A 14,424-nucleotide genomic window follows, 5' to 3' on the forward strand; every position below is an offset into this window, starting at 1 on the left:
AGTAAGAGGATGGCAGGAGGGAATTCTGTGGCATTTCTAATCCCAATTGCTGTAAATTGTAATAGGATTTGTAATGTTTCTGCTGTTTGGATGTGTGGTTTGGCATTTTTTTTTCTTGTTCTGGCATATTCCCCATTTTTTTTTTCTGAGTAGAAATGCATATATAGGAAAGAATATTCTGTTTTATGGAATTGATCAGCAAGTGAACAACAACAAAAGACAAATCAGTTAGGGACTGACCCCATTCTGAAGTAATTCCAGAATTACAGATGTTCCTTGGTGCCCCTTTGGTATCTCTTTTCCAGGCCTGACAGCTCTATTACACGTAGGCAGTTTCTTCATTCCCTGCATGTGATGTCTGAGATGAAACACTATTAAATATAATCACACATGTTTAGGAGACACAGTCTGCCACAGTGCTGGTGCCTATAATGATGGAAGCATTTAAGAATGGCACTGAAAAACAGAACTCCATTTTTCCAAGTGTGGCACACCAGTGATGGCTCAGTGATGGTTCTGTTAAAATGAAGCTCTATGCCCGACTTAAAAATTAGGCATCTGGGATAGTACTCATTTCCAGATTTTTTTTTCTTTTCTACTGTCTGAAAATAGCCTCTAACTTTACTATGATGATTTAAAAATACACCAGAAATGTATTTTCCTGCAGAGCTATTCATTCTGCCTTAAGAATATAGAGAAAACAGATGGGACTCATTTTCTCTTACTTGGTCCAAACAATTCAACAGGTGGGTTATTTTCCTTACCAGCAGTTGGACTCCCCACTGTTCTTAATTGGATTATTTGGATAAATAAACTGATCCAGCTTTGGCCCTTTTTTAATCATACACCTGAGGCAGAACATGCAGAAGTTAATGGAAAGAAAGGATGGCTGGTCTAGTAAGAAATGAGCTAATGTTGCTTTACTATGAAAAGGCATCAAATTCTTCTTGCCTAAAAAAAAAATTTTTTTTTTTTTTTTTTTTTCTCAGCATGAATCTCGAGGTTTATTTCTGTTATGGTTAGATGAACACCAAAAAGTGAACAGGTTGGAATATAGTTTAGGAGGAAAAAAGAAGGAAGAATTATTATAACTACCTTAACAACTTGCAGATGTTCAGTAGGCATATAGGTGTCTCTTGTTTCAGAGAGATCTCTGTACTATTTTGCCAATATTAAAACTCGTTTCTCCTTTTGAGGCTGTATCTCCTTTAACTACAGTTGGAGAAAAACAGGTTACAGTATAGCATGTAGCAAAAGAGGACAAAAAATATGAAACAATGAAACAAAACTGGTTTCCACTACAGAGGGGGAAAGAAAATTTTCAAAAAGTGAAACGATGAAACAACACAGGATGGACATTCTCTTTCTTTTCCTTCAGAGGTGAGTGAATTACCAATGCGAGGCTGCACTGAGATACACAACAGGACTGATGCTATGATGGAGTGGAAGTAGGAGTGGGACTGAAGCATCCCCTGTACCTGATGATGGAAGGTGTAAGCGGCATTGCTGTGTTGCCCCAGCATGCAAGTAAACATGAATTGCAAACAGATCGTAGAATCATAGCATATCCTGAGTTGGAAGGGATCCACAAGGGTCATTAAGTCCAAGGGACCTCAGCCGCTCTTCACACATCTTCCTCTCTAGACCCTGAACCATCTTTGTAGTCCTACTCTGGACACATTCTAATATTTTTACGTCCTTCTTATGTCGTGGAGCCCAGAACTGCTCACAGTACTCAAGGTGGGGCTGCATCAGTGCTGAGTATACTGGGACAATCTCTTATTTTGGCTGGTTAGCTATGCTGTGCTTAATGCACCCCATGATACCATTGGCCTTTTTGACCACCTAGGGCACTCACATGTACTGTACCATCAACCAAAACCACCAGATCCCTTTCTGCAGGGTCATACTCCAGAAATCTGTACATATATCCTGGACTACACAGCAGTGGAAGTTTTTTTTCCTTTTTTTTTTTTTTCCCTTTCTTTTCTGTTGGTCTGCTGAAAGCTTCTGTTTGCTCAGATCTGTTGTCTTGGCTACTCATGAAACTCTCTTCCTCATTTCAGTCCAAGCTAACCAATGCCTACAAATGCAGTTGTTTAGACAAAGAGAAGTGGTTGAGGAGATGTTCCCCTGAGAAGCAGGGAGAGTGGTGACAAGTGGTTGGCAGCAAGCTTAGAGCAGTAATCTCTTTGGCTGGCACAGCTGTATTTGTCCTTGGTATCAAGCCGCCTGTGAATTTGGCCCACTGAATTTATCACCCTTTTAAGGTGGAGCTGGCTCCAGCTGTGAATTTGAAGAGCAGGCATATAATTTTAACGTTTTTACTGATGCCTTCAGTTAGAACTGCATTAGAAGAGTTAGCTATGGCATGTGAGAGAGTAGCCAGGTCTGTGTGAGCAGGTTTTGTCAAGTGATTGTCTTATTTGATATATAAGGTGCTTATCAAAAATCACTCAAGTTGTGGAGGATTGTGTAGGTAATTATACTGTGCTATAATTTGTCTTCAGATTAGATGCTGTGGGAATCAAACCAAGCAGGGTGCCCTACTTGACAAAAGGTGGAGGAAATGACACTGCACAAGGTCGTTTTGTTTCTGGACAAAGCATTTGTCACAGCTGCAGAATTGTTCTGTTTTGGATGAGAAGGGTAATATATTTTTTTAATCAAATATTTAAGAAATTGTTCCCGATATGAATGTGTTCTAATGAATACTGTGTACCAATCTTTGCAAATGTTGACTGTCCCTGTGACCTTGGGTAAATTATTGCATCACTTCATGCATATCCCCATCTATTAAGTGTCTTTCTCCCGGAGATGGAGTGAGGATTCATTAGCTAATGTTTACAGAGTGTTCTGAAGACATAAATACTGCTATTACTTTAATGACTCTAAATTTCTTGAGATTAAAAGGGCACGTTACCCTTTGCATCCTACTCACCAGCTGGGGAGTGCAGTAACCATCCCACAAATAAATGCATCATTCACATCAATCTTACACATAGCTGTTATCTGCTACAAAATTCCTTTATATATCTACATGGTCATTGGCTGTCCAATTTCTAAAAGTGACTAATCTTTTACAGCAATTAATGGACATACTGTGTTCATTTTTACAAAAAAATTATGCTGGAGAGGAAATATTTTTGCATGGAGCAAGTATTTGTTGCTCCAAGCAACTACAGCATGATTTTTTTCTCAATCAGGACTGATACACAATCTAAAGTCCCTCATTTCCCAAGCAAACAGCAGAATCTTATTTAGACCTGGGAGCACAATTAAAATGGCAAAAGATTGAAATATGTAAATTTATTTTATGCTGATTCTCCAGAAGACATTGGCAGCTATGGTAGCTATGGTTGTGTTGTTTCTGTGCTTCCAGACTAATATTCCCCAATGATGTACCTCTGTTTCTCATGTTGTGGTTTTGTATGCTACAGGAGATCTCTCTAGCTCTGTGAGGCAATAGAAGTCTTGATGAGAACCATTGAGAAAGTGTAAATGCTCATAAAAGTCTGAAAATCCTACATACTTCTGAACCTCAGATTTCCACCAACTCTTAGCGTACTTTAACATTGGTTTGATTTATATCTTGATGTACAGTCCCTGTGCTAATGTTAGATAAGTGCAGAGTTATTGTTCATGACTCCATTTCTTCCATTTTTTGTATATTGACGTTGTTTCCACTGTGAGCAAGGGAAGGTTATGGGGAGATATGGGGAACAACTGCTGGGTGTCTGGCATGGCATGAAATGTGCCATGAAGAGCTGGATGTTGCTACTTACCTTCACCAGGAAGGATTGCCAGGAAGGAAGACCAGGAAAACCATGATTACAAGACCAAAACTGAAGAGACAGGTTTTTGGTTTTGCTGCCATCTAGCAGAAGATAGACAGTCTGACACACACACACACATTGGGACAGAGAAGCAAAGTCGATTCCTGGAATAGGTGGGGGATAATAATGTGGATTTGGGCTGGGGTCTGAGATGGATTTTCTGGCCTAAGGGCTCTGTGTCTTGCTAGGTGACTGCTAAAAGGCTGCTTGGTTTTTGAAGAGTAGGCTGCTTTGCCCTCTTGCTTGTGTTTACTTGCCTTAAGAGGCAAAGTGTCCCTCAAGTGCAGGACCAGATGGCACTCCCCTCACTGGAGGAGTGAACCGGGATGCTGCCCCATCAGTCCATTTAGGCTGAAGGAGATACGTGGACACAGATAAAGAGACTGAGAAGAATTCAGATACACCCTCTGAAGACAAACCCTCCCAGCAAAAGCCCCGTCTCTTCTGTCCAGGCATGCAGAGCACACGCCATTCCCACCCTTACCATAGTCCTCATGAGCAGCTGTGACAGAGTTGCCTTACAACAATTTGTCTGCTGAGGGGCCTGGCAGTCTCTTGTTCTACCTAAGAATGCTTCTCCATAGTCTTTTGAAGTGTAGAGAGATAGTGAATGCATTTCACTATACACCCCTGATCTGAATTGGATGACAGATACCAAAATACCAGCCCTTTTTTGAGCCTGGTCCTTAGAGGCTTTTCTTACATCTTGATCCCACATGATTTTTTTCCAGTATATCTACAGGTTTCCTCCTGCTGCAGGTGCATCTCTGGGGAAAAAATCAAGCCCATTAGCCTTTTTTATTTCTTCTGGATTTCTGGGGAAAGGAAAGCACTCCTCATGTGTACAGAACACATTTAAAAATAATCAATTAATAATAAGTCACCTTGGTCTAGGTTTGGTCAGGGCTCATGCTAACAAATGCTAGCTTCTAAAGCATTTTGAGCAAGTCATTAGGTGACTCTCAGTTTATACCGCTTTATTATCTGAATGGTCATGAACAAAGCTTAGTTATGTAATGATCATGTTAGGCTTCTAAATGAGTTTCCTTTCCTGTAGTCATTAATCCTCCTGCTTCCCTCTTTCTTGCAATCTCATTTTCTCCTGCAGTATATGCTCCTCTCACACAGATAGATAACTAGATCTTGCAGACAGTCATTTATGGTCTCTGTTCATTAGTTCACAGGCAAAGGAAGCTAAGCAGACTCTACTCTGACTTCCCTTTTGTTCATTGGAAACTGAACATTTATCATGGTTTTGTTGCTGAGGGAAAGTTCAATTGCTAACGTAACACAGGCTAGAAATTCACAGAAAGATAAACGCTTCAGGTTTAGGAACAACTGAGCTCACATGTATTCTCAGGGGAAGGGAAAAAATGCTAAACATGAACTGAGGTTATTGAAATGTGCCTATGATGCCAACATTCATTATGAGGGTCATAGAATCATAGAATCAGAGTGGTTTGGGTTGGAAGGGACCTTAAAGACTGCCCAGTTCCAGCCCCCTGCCATGGGCAGGGACACCTCCCACCAGACCGGGTTGCCCAGAGCCCCATCCAGCCTGGCCTTGAACACCTCCAGGGATGGGGCATCCACAGCTGCTCTGGGCAGCCTGTGCCAGGGCCTCACCACCTGAGGGAAGAATTTCCTCCTAATGTCTAATCTAAATCTACCCTCTTTTAGTTTAAAACCATTCCCCCTTGTCGTATCATTATCTGCCTGAGTAAAAAGTTGCTCTCCATCTTTTTTAGAAGCCCCCTTTAAGTACTGAAAGGCTGCAATGAGGTCTCACCAGAGCTTTGTCTTCTTCAGGCTGATGTAAGATATTGTAGCTATGCTCAAACTAAGGATTAACCAGATCCCCCAGACTAAAAGTTAGGCTTTAGTGGAAACTGAGGTAGGTTAAGATGCAGGAATACACAGACAAATCATCCAGATAGCTATAAGTCTATCCAGTAGTGGTGCTCATTGCATGATCAAAAGTAGGTCCTCTTTTTTGCCAGATCAGATTAGACCGAGATGTTTTGTTTGTTTGTTTGAAAGATAAAGTAAGAAGCTCTAGTTCAGCACCTCCAGAACCACAGTGCTTGTCAGAGTCCAGTTTATCAGGATGTCATTTACCAGGGCCACTGGCACTGGTGGATTACACATCACCATGTGAACGTCCACCTTCAGGCTGGCAGGGTGATGGGCTGGAGGAAGGGAGCTGGGGAGGGAGGGTGTCCAAGACACCACCATGGCCCACCAGTATGTGTGAGGCTACTGGGAGGAAATACCTGGGTGCCATGGGACACTACACTGGGGATGCTGGGTTCATGGGAAGGAACTCACTGCCCCTCCTCTTAGTCCCACTTTAATTTGCAGTAGGGTCATTCTTAAAACATGGTTTCATTGCACAAACCTCCTTCAACAATTTGTTTCTCATCAAGTCCAGTAAATCAGAGAGGAATGGTGTCTCTGCTCAGACATGCACCAGTAACCTGCCCTGAAGAGCTCTCTGCATCTCATGTGGTGCCTGCAGCACAGTGACACAGCTGCCTGCTGTCTTACATGGGACTTGGTGGCCTCAAGATGTACCTTGACCGAAGGGCAAAAATTAAGAGATTCTGGCTAGTATGATTTATACTCTGCAATAACTGGTGGGTATTACAAAATCATTTGTGCGCTGACTCCAGAATTTATGTGCCCTGTATGTCCCACTAATTCCCACTCCACCTATTGTTCTCATCTTTGTTGGGCTGTGACTGCTCACAGAGACATCTCACTCCATCCTAGCAGAACTGTATGGTTAGCCTCTGCACCTTTCTCTTCGTAATTAGAAGAGAAGCGTTCATTAATGCTTAGGTAAAATAAATGACTGTAACCAAGAGAGAGAATAAAATAATAATTTAAGCTTCAAAAATATTGCTTTCAAAACATGCTGTAACACCCAAGTAATTGTTTTAAGTCCAGTAAAGTTAAACCAAGTAGAGTTAAGTTTGTAAACACATGCATGTCTCATGCTGCATAAATGTGCAGTTAAGCCACCCAAACAACACTATCGTGGCAGTAGAATTACGATTGAAAACTGATTGGAATAAATTGATTTTTGCATCAACCTACTTTTGCATTTGCAATCATTTCAGTCTTTCTAAAGTCAATCTCAGTGCATGTTTCCTTTATGGACTGGGAATTCTTTCTAAAGTCAATCTCAGTGCATGTTTCCTTTATGGACTGGGAATTCCTAGGAACTCCAGGTAATTCCTGTTTCATTCTCCTGTTTTATTTTCCAACTCCTGTTTTATTCTCACCAAATCAAGACTGGTTGAATTAGGGTTATTTTGCAGTGAGAGAGTTGTACCTGCTATCCAAGCATTCCCTCCAAAAGCAAAGGCTCTGTAAAACTAGATGTCAATCAGATTCAAAGAAGGTAGATTTATGTGCGTGCTCTTTATATTATTCTGACTTACTGCTTCTTCCTATACTAAATCACTGAATGCCCCGTAAGCACTTTCTGTGATAATTTACTTACAGTTTGTTTAGTGGCTGGAACTGAGCTCATCTATGCCCACACAGTCTTTTTAAGTGTAGGATTTTATTAGTAAACCTCTGAGTATACTGCAACTTGAATTACATTTTCAGGCCAGGAAATGTGTTTTCAGGTGTGTGTATCAGGTCTTGGGGCTCTCTTCCAGTACGGGATGTTTTTTACACAAGCAGTAAATGCAGTTAATTAAAGGAGATCCAAAGCTGTGTCTGTCCTTTTGTAAAGGATATACAGTGTTGCCCAAAAAAGGACAGTTTGTCCAGAGTTAGCTAAACACAGATTTACTAAAATCCAATATTGGGTGACAGATTTAAGGGCTAGTGATAAGTGACCAAAAGCAGAAAATAGTAAAGTTCCCTAAACCACCAGTGTCTGTGTCATAAATGTTTCTGTATCTTTTGACATACTTTGCTAGTATTCACTCAGTGTTCAGTATGTCTTATTCATTCCTTTTAACATAATATATTTTTGACAGAGGAGGAAAAGATGGATTTTTCCTATGTCCTCTCTGTAAGATTTTTGCCTCCTCATTCACGCCAACGGTTCTTTATGTGCAAATAACAGAGCGGACAATTTTGCTTCCAGCAGTGATTTACAGGTTCAGCAGGTGTCAGCTAGGCATATTAATGGAACAATGCCACACAAACTGCAGCTTTTAAGCATGATGTTGCCCACACTCACGCTATTTAGTCTGTTGCATGGAGGCTGATAGCTTTGTGGAAGAGGTATCAATAGCTACAGAGGAAAATGCTGTCTCAAAATTCCCCGAAGCTGAAAGCTTTTTAAAAACATATAGAGAGAATTTAAAATTCTGCAGAAAACATGAAAGATGGCATATTTCTCTCCAAGATGGAAACCAAGAGAAGAAATAGAAATGATTGTCTATGCCCCCCTGCTGTTGAGGTATTTCCACTCTCAGACAATCTGTGGCTGCTTGGAAAAGCTCCTGTCTGGGTAGAACCAAAATAAACGTAAGCAAATCTGGAAGAAATGTCAAGATAGTGTCATCTATGTTAATCAAACTGTTTATCCAGAAGCTATAAAAACAGTCTGTGTTTTTATCGTACGTAGATTTAGTTTGTGGTACAACAAGGATGCTCACTGCTCTTTGGAATACAAGTGCCACACGATAGCTCTCTAATGCTGGGGAAAAGAGCAGGGATCCTAGATGACGGAGACTGGCATCATTTGGACATCATAGCCTGAAAAAAATATATATGTACCCTCTATAATGGGGGAAAATGAGGAGTACTGGCAGGTTGGCTGGACCCAGAGGCCTGTTTTGTTCATGCAGCTGAGATAATGTCAGCAGCGCTGTGTTTCAGGCAGCAGATCTCGCATTCATTCTGGCATGGGACGGTGCCGGAGCTTGCCAGAACCCCAGGCCAATACATTGACTTTCACAGGGTCCTTCTGCACCCCTCTTACATGGGGTTGCATATCACATACACATGTAAAAAAAAAATCCATTTTCATTAAATGATATTTGGGTCATAAATATATTTGGGTCCAGAGTGCAACAATACAGGTTTGGAAATCTAAGGCTACCACCAATCAGAGGTAATCTGATGAGACCTGTTGTGATGCAAAACTGAGTGGCTGCAGTTTTGCTGCTACTGAGAACATGTGGATGGCTGAAACGGAGCTAAAAAGGTTTCTTGCTCAGCCTTGTAATTCGTATTTGCTTAGAAATCAGCAATCTATTCAAGTGGACAAAGCTTTGCAGAACTTGAGCAAGTCGGTACTTCTGGAGCGAAGGATGCTCCCCCTTGCCTGTCCTCTGAGATCCCCATTATTGAGGGTATCTTGGACCGTTTGGAAACTGTAGGTTTCTTACAGTCAAAATAATCCCAAATAATATATATATATTAATGATTTATTTGAAGAATGTGTTAGTAAGCTGAACCAACTGGAAGTGCACTAAGAACTGTGACAGAATGGTGTTGAATAGACAAAGAGGAACACTACCAGTTGTGTTGTTAAGAGCTCCTGAAGACCATATCAATTCTACCTCCACGTTTCTCTTCCTGTAAAATATGTCAGTCCCTACGTAGTCAAATAGCAGTTTTATAAGGTAGTGGAATTTCTCTGACTGTTTTAGCTAGAAAGTCCATTTAGCGCTTTTCTCAGCTCTTCAGATACAATGTGTTTGGTATGAATATTAATACGATTTTCCTGGCCACAGCAGATAAGGTTTGGGGCACAGCAGTGATGTGTTCACAGCAAATTATTGCTAAGCAGATATGCTGCTTAGTTTCATACCAACTGAAATATTTTCCAAGTGTAGGGCTTCCCTTTCAGATGTGCATTTTGATGGTTTGTATTCAGGGGGTATGGATATGGAGTCACCCTGAGTTATATTTGATTCCAGGACAAAACTATTGATAGGACAGAACTTCACTGAGAAAAGAATACAATATGAAAAAAACTTACTGCAGGCATTCAAAAATGTCTTGCAATGCAACACCTTAGCCTAACTATTGTACTACCAGGATATTTTTCTCAGGCATTAGTTTTCTCAGCATCTCCAGATAAACCCATTGTTCTGAATTTGTTTATACAAGTCAGTCCTGTTCTCCTCTTTTATTCTACTTTTTTCTCCAGAAAGATAAATCCTGTTTACCTCACTTCCTTAACTGAACTGTGCCAAATTAGTGATGCAACTCCATTAACTTCAGCACAGTCTCACCCAGGATTAGTGGCTCTGATCACCAATTCTTAAGAGAAATATGTCCATTTAATCAGACCAAATCAACAAGCTGCACGAATAAGATTTTTCCTTACCTTGAGGTCCACTTCCCCAAAAATGTCGTGAAGTGGCTTAGGTACTCACAGATGCTTAAGTGCCCTCAGTGGTGTGAGTGATAGCCTCAGAAAATTGAAAGCCTCAGAAAGCAAAGATCAAAGCAAACTAATTTTATAGCTTTGCTCTCCATGCAATGAATTCCCTCCTTGTAGTATGTCATAATACAAATTCTGATGTCTTTTAAGTGAGATTTAATCCAGGTCCCAAGTGGGATATTTTTTCTGCGTATGGCATGATGGATGTTCCATATGAGTGACTCACTCATCCCCAAAATCTCCTGGAATTGTGTCACTATGAAACAGGATATTCACTGAAAAATCTATTCCTGGTCAACAAACCAAAATTGTACTGTTGAGTTACAGGCTCATAAAAATAGGAGGTGACTGTGGTAAATTTGAATGGTGAACCTATTAAATGGAGAGCTTAAAAATGACCTCCACTGTTTTATACGTAGATATACATCAACATTTTACTCATGCTGTAACTTTTACTATCTTGAAAACAAGCACAAAAAAGATTTGACTCCTCAAACAGAAATCACAAATGTGATTTATGTATTTAAGTTAATTGATGGGCTTCTGCTGATAGACAAAGGAGCTCATCTAAACTAGCAAAAGTTTAATTTTGAAATTCCAGTAAAATAAGTTACATGAAAATGAAAATGAAAATGAAAAAGAAAAAGAAAAAGAAAGAGAAAGAGAAAGAGAAAGAGAAAGAGAAAGAGAAAGAGAAAGAGAAAGAGAAAGAGAAAGAGAAAGAGAAAGAAAAAGAAAAAGAAAAAGAAAAAGAAAAAGAAAAAGAAAAAGAAAAAGAAAAAGAAAAAGAAAAAGAAAAAGAAAAAGAAAAAGAAAAAGAAAAAGAAAAAGAAAAAGAAAAAGAAAAAGAAAAAGAAAAAGAAAAAGAAAAAGAAAAAGAAGAGAAAAGAAAAAGAAAAAGAAAAAGGAAAAGGAAAAGAAAAAGAAAAAGGAAAAGGAAAAGGAAAAGGAAAAGGAAAAGGAAAAGGAAAAGGAAAAGGAAAAGGAAAAGGAAAAGGAAAAGGAAAAGGAAAAGGAAAAGGAAAAGGAAAAGGAAAAGGAAAAGGAAAAGGAAAAGGAAAAGGAAAAGGAAAAGGAAAAGAAAAACAAGGATCTTTACGTTTTATTTATGGAAGCTCCACCATACTGCAACAAGGACTCAATTAAAATGAGGTAGAAAAGCTTCTAAGAGTGGACTGACACAGAGTCATTTAATTCCTTAAAAAGCACCTGTCTAGCATACAAACACTCTTCTGGAGAACATACTGTGTGGAGCAGCCCTTTGTTACCAGAGGGACAGGACTGAAAATGTCTTCAATTTTTCTGTGTTCTCTATTGCTTTTCTCAAGAACTGCTGCAATGAGGGTAACTCCTCCTCCCTTCCAGGAGCTTCTCTGCATTTCCTGTTTCTTAGTATTGTTGACTTCTAAATGCCAAAATAGGACAAGAAAATGGTGATATTTCCTACAGCAGAATTATTGTTCTGTTCTCCATTTAGTCCCCATCTCAAAGGTTGTGACATGACATGGGAGACAAGCTTCTCCACCCCTCAGCAAGCCAGTACAGGTTGGGTAGTCCTAGAGTAACTTACTCTTTCAAATAAGGTGGACGTGGGAAGGCACTTGTGCCTCAGAGGGCTATGCCTGAAGCACACCACCACCTTCCAATTTATGGATTTGCTTCCAGATGTAACATCTTTGCTATTTTATCATATTTATTTAGGGTGCTCATCTGGTTTGCAGTTTGGAGAAGGATGAGACCCATCAGGATATGTCATAATGCAGAGGTATAGCAGGAAAATATGAGAAGAGCCCAGATGTTCATATGATGGACTGTTTTTTGGAAATCCAGGATGTCTGTCAAGAAGGTTTTCAAGCTCAGTTAATATAAACAGGCAGAGGCAGCACTGTCTCCAGCTGTTGTCCAATGCTCTATGAACGAAAAAGCTGTGCCAGTTATTGAAATTCCATAGAAGACCAGGTGAACTGTTTCAGGGGACTGTCATGAAAGAACGTCATCGTGCAATACTCGTTAATTGACTGCTTGGATTTGCTGATGTTGCTCATTCTCTGAAGAATTATTTCCAAAAACCTGTGATCATCTTGCTGTTGCTTCACATTTTCCTAGGTTTAAATGGCAATGACCTAGCTTTCATTCTGCTTCAGCTGTAGTTGACTTCCTGGCTGGCTGTTGTTATTGCAAAGACTCCTGAATTGCTTTTATTATTTTCCTCCACAACATCAGTTTTAGTTTAGCACCTCGTCCTCCAAAGTGCTTTCAATATCTTTTTTTTCTCTCATATACATTTTCAATCTGCTGTAAACAAGCTATATTGCTGGTGAAAAGAAAGGAAACAGAAGGATAGGAAGGACATACAAAAATATATAAATTCCCAGCAGAACAGAGCTTGAGTATCTTCCGTTGTGCTTAAGCAGGTATTTGCACTCCTGGTGTGGTAATTAGACACTTCAGTGTTGGGCTGTTGGAGGTCATATGCAAACTTCCTATAATATCTCTTCCTGATAAGATTAAAAAAATTAATCCATTAATTCTAGCAAATGTTAGATACACCCTGAATCTGTTTGCCAAAAGGGAGCTTTAGCCAGATGTGACTGGCTCAATTCCCCTCGCACCCTGAAGCCTCTTGGGGCGGCCGTTCAGTGAGCACTAGTGGCTGCTGCCATCATCCTAGGAAAGGTGCTGTGTGCGTATGACGCAGAGAGTGACCATATCTCTGGTTGGAAAGAGGTTTAATATAGCTCACTGTGCTGCTTGCCAGTCCTCTGTTTGAAGTACTACTGGAAAAGGAAAGTTCTTTTTATTCCTGTTTGGTTGTAGCTGATCTCAGTCAGGTCCTCTTTGGCCAGGGAGAGGCCCAAGACAAGCCACGAGTGGTCTATCTCCCTCCTAATGACAGGCTTTACCCTTTGGTCTAGCACAGGAACAGCAGTAATTAGAGCACAGAAATGCCAGTAGCTGTATGTGAACATGCAGTCAGTTTACAAGGTGATATGTTAAAGCTGATTCAAGCCTGTACACAATCTCTTTCTCATTATGGAGGTGTAATTAATCACTTTGTCTCATTATCACACTATTGGATTAAACACGGTCAGTTTAACCTTCCTCTGTACCTTGGAATCTACTCTGGCACAACAGAAGCCAATTTCCTTCGGAAAATGTGATTGAGTTCCTGCATCTGCATGGACGTGGTTCTGCAGAGATCTTCTAGTATTAAGCTGACTTCAGCCTTTCCATTAACGACCTAAACTAGAAGAGCATGTTAAAGTTATTGCCTTCGTCCCTTTCCCAATAGCAAATCAAGCTGTCAGGGCCTTGAGAGCATCCATCCCCTTCCAGACGTCTCGTTGGCTAAGCTGAGGAGCTTAGCTGCCTGACTCATAGGCCGGCTCCTTTGCTGATAAGAGCAAGAAAAAAAGCTAAAAGCGAGGGCCTGCCCTTCCTCTCCCTTGGGAGCTGCTTTTCAGCTGAGGCTTTGCCACTGGCCCCACTTGGGCTGCATTGCAGCTGAGGAGCAGCTATGAAAGGAGCTTCACTTGAGTAAAAACTGAGGGGTTAATGGGTGGCCCTGAAAACCACAATCTGCAATAGCCCCAAACTCTTTAGCCCTGTGTTTTGTTCTAGCAAATCAAGATTTACTGAGTCGCAGGACCTGCCTTGTCAACTCATTGCACATAAGGTTTTGAGCCCATTACTCAGTTTCTGGGCTGAGGGCAAGGTGCAGACTGGGCTGCCCCTTCACCTCCCTCCCAGATACCACAAACCAGTAACACGTCAGTTTGCATACTATCCAGTATCCATCATTTATAGCTGGATCAGAAACAAGAAAGTTGGTAGCTGTCTCCTCTCCATTTCACCTAATTAGGAAAAGTTTTGAGCTCCGTAGAGAATCCCACACTGTTGACGGGGTGTTACAATGAGTAGAGCAGAGATGGTCTGAGCTGGGTGCAAAATGCACGCCACTGCACGAGGCAGCCAGAAGCCACATTTATGTCCTTTCCTCAGAGCAACTTCTGCTTCCTTCACAAATATGCTGCTACAAACACCCCACAGGCAACCGAGCTCAGAAAAATGGGGACATGAGGTTGGAGCGAATCCTGTGCATCTCATGGAGTATAGGGAGCTGGTCCTGACTGCAGCTTGAGACCAGAGCCAGGCTGTAAGTTGACAGCTGTTCTGGGTACCACAGGACATGCCAGAAAGGTCAGGGATACTGTGACACTCTGC

The sequence above is a fragment of the Anser anser genome, assembly GCF_964211835.1.
Source record: "Anser anser genome assembly, chromosome: 1".
NCBI lineage: Eukaryota > Metazoa > Chordata > Aves > Anseriformes > Anatidae > Anser > Anser anser.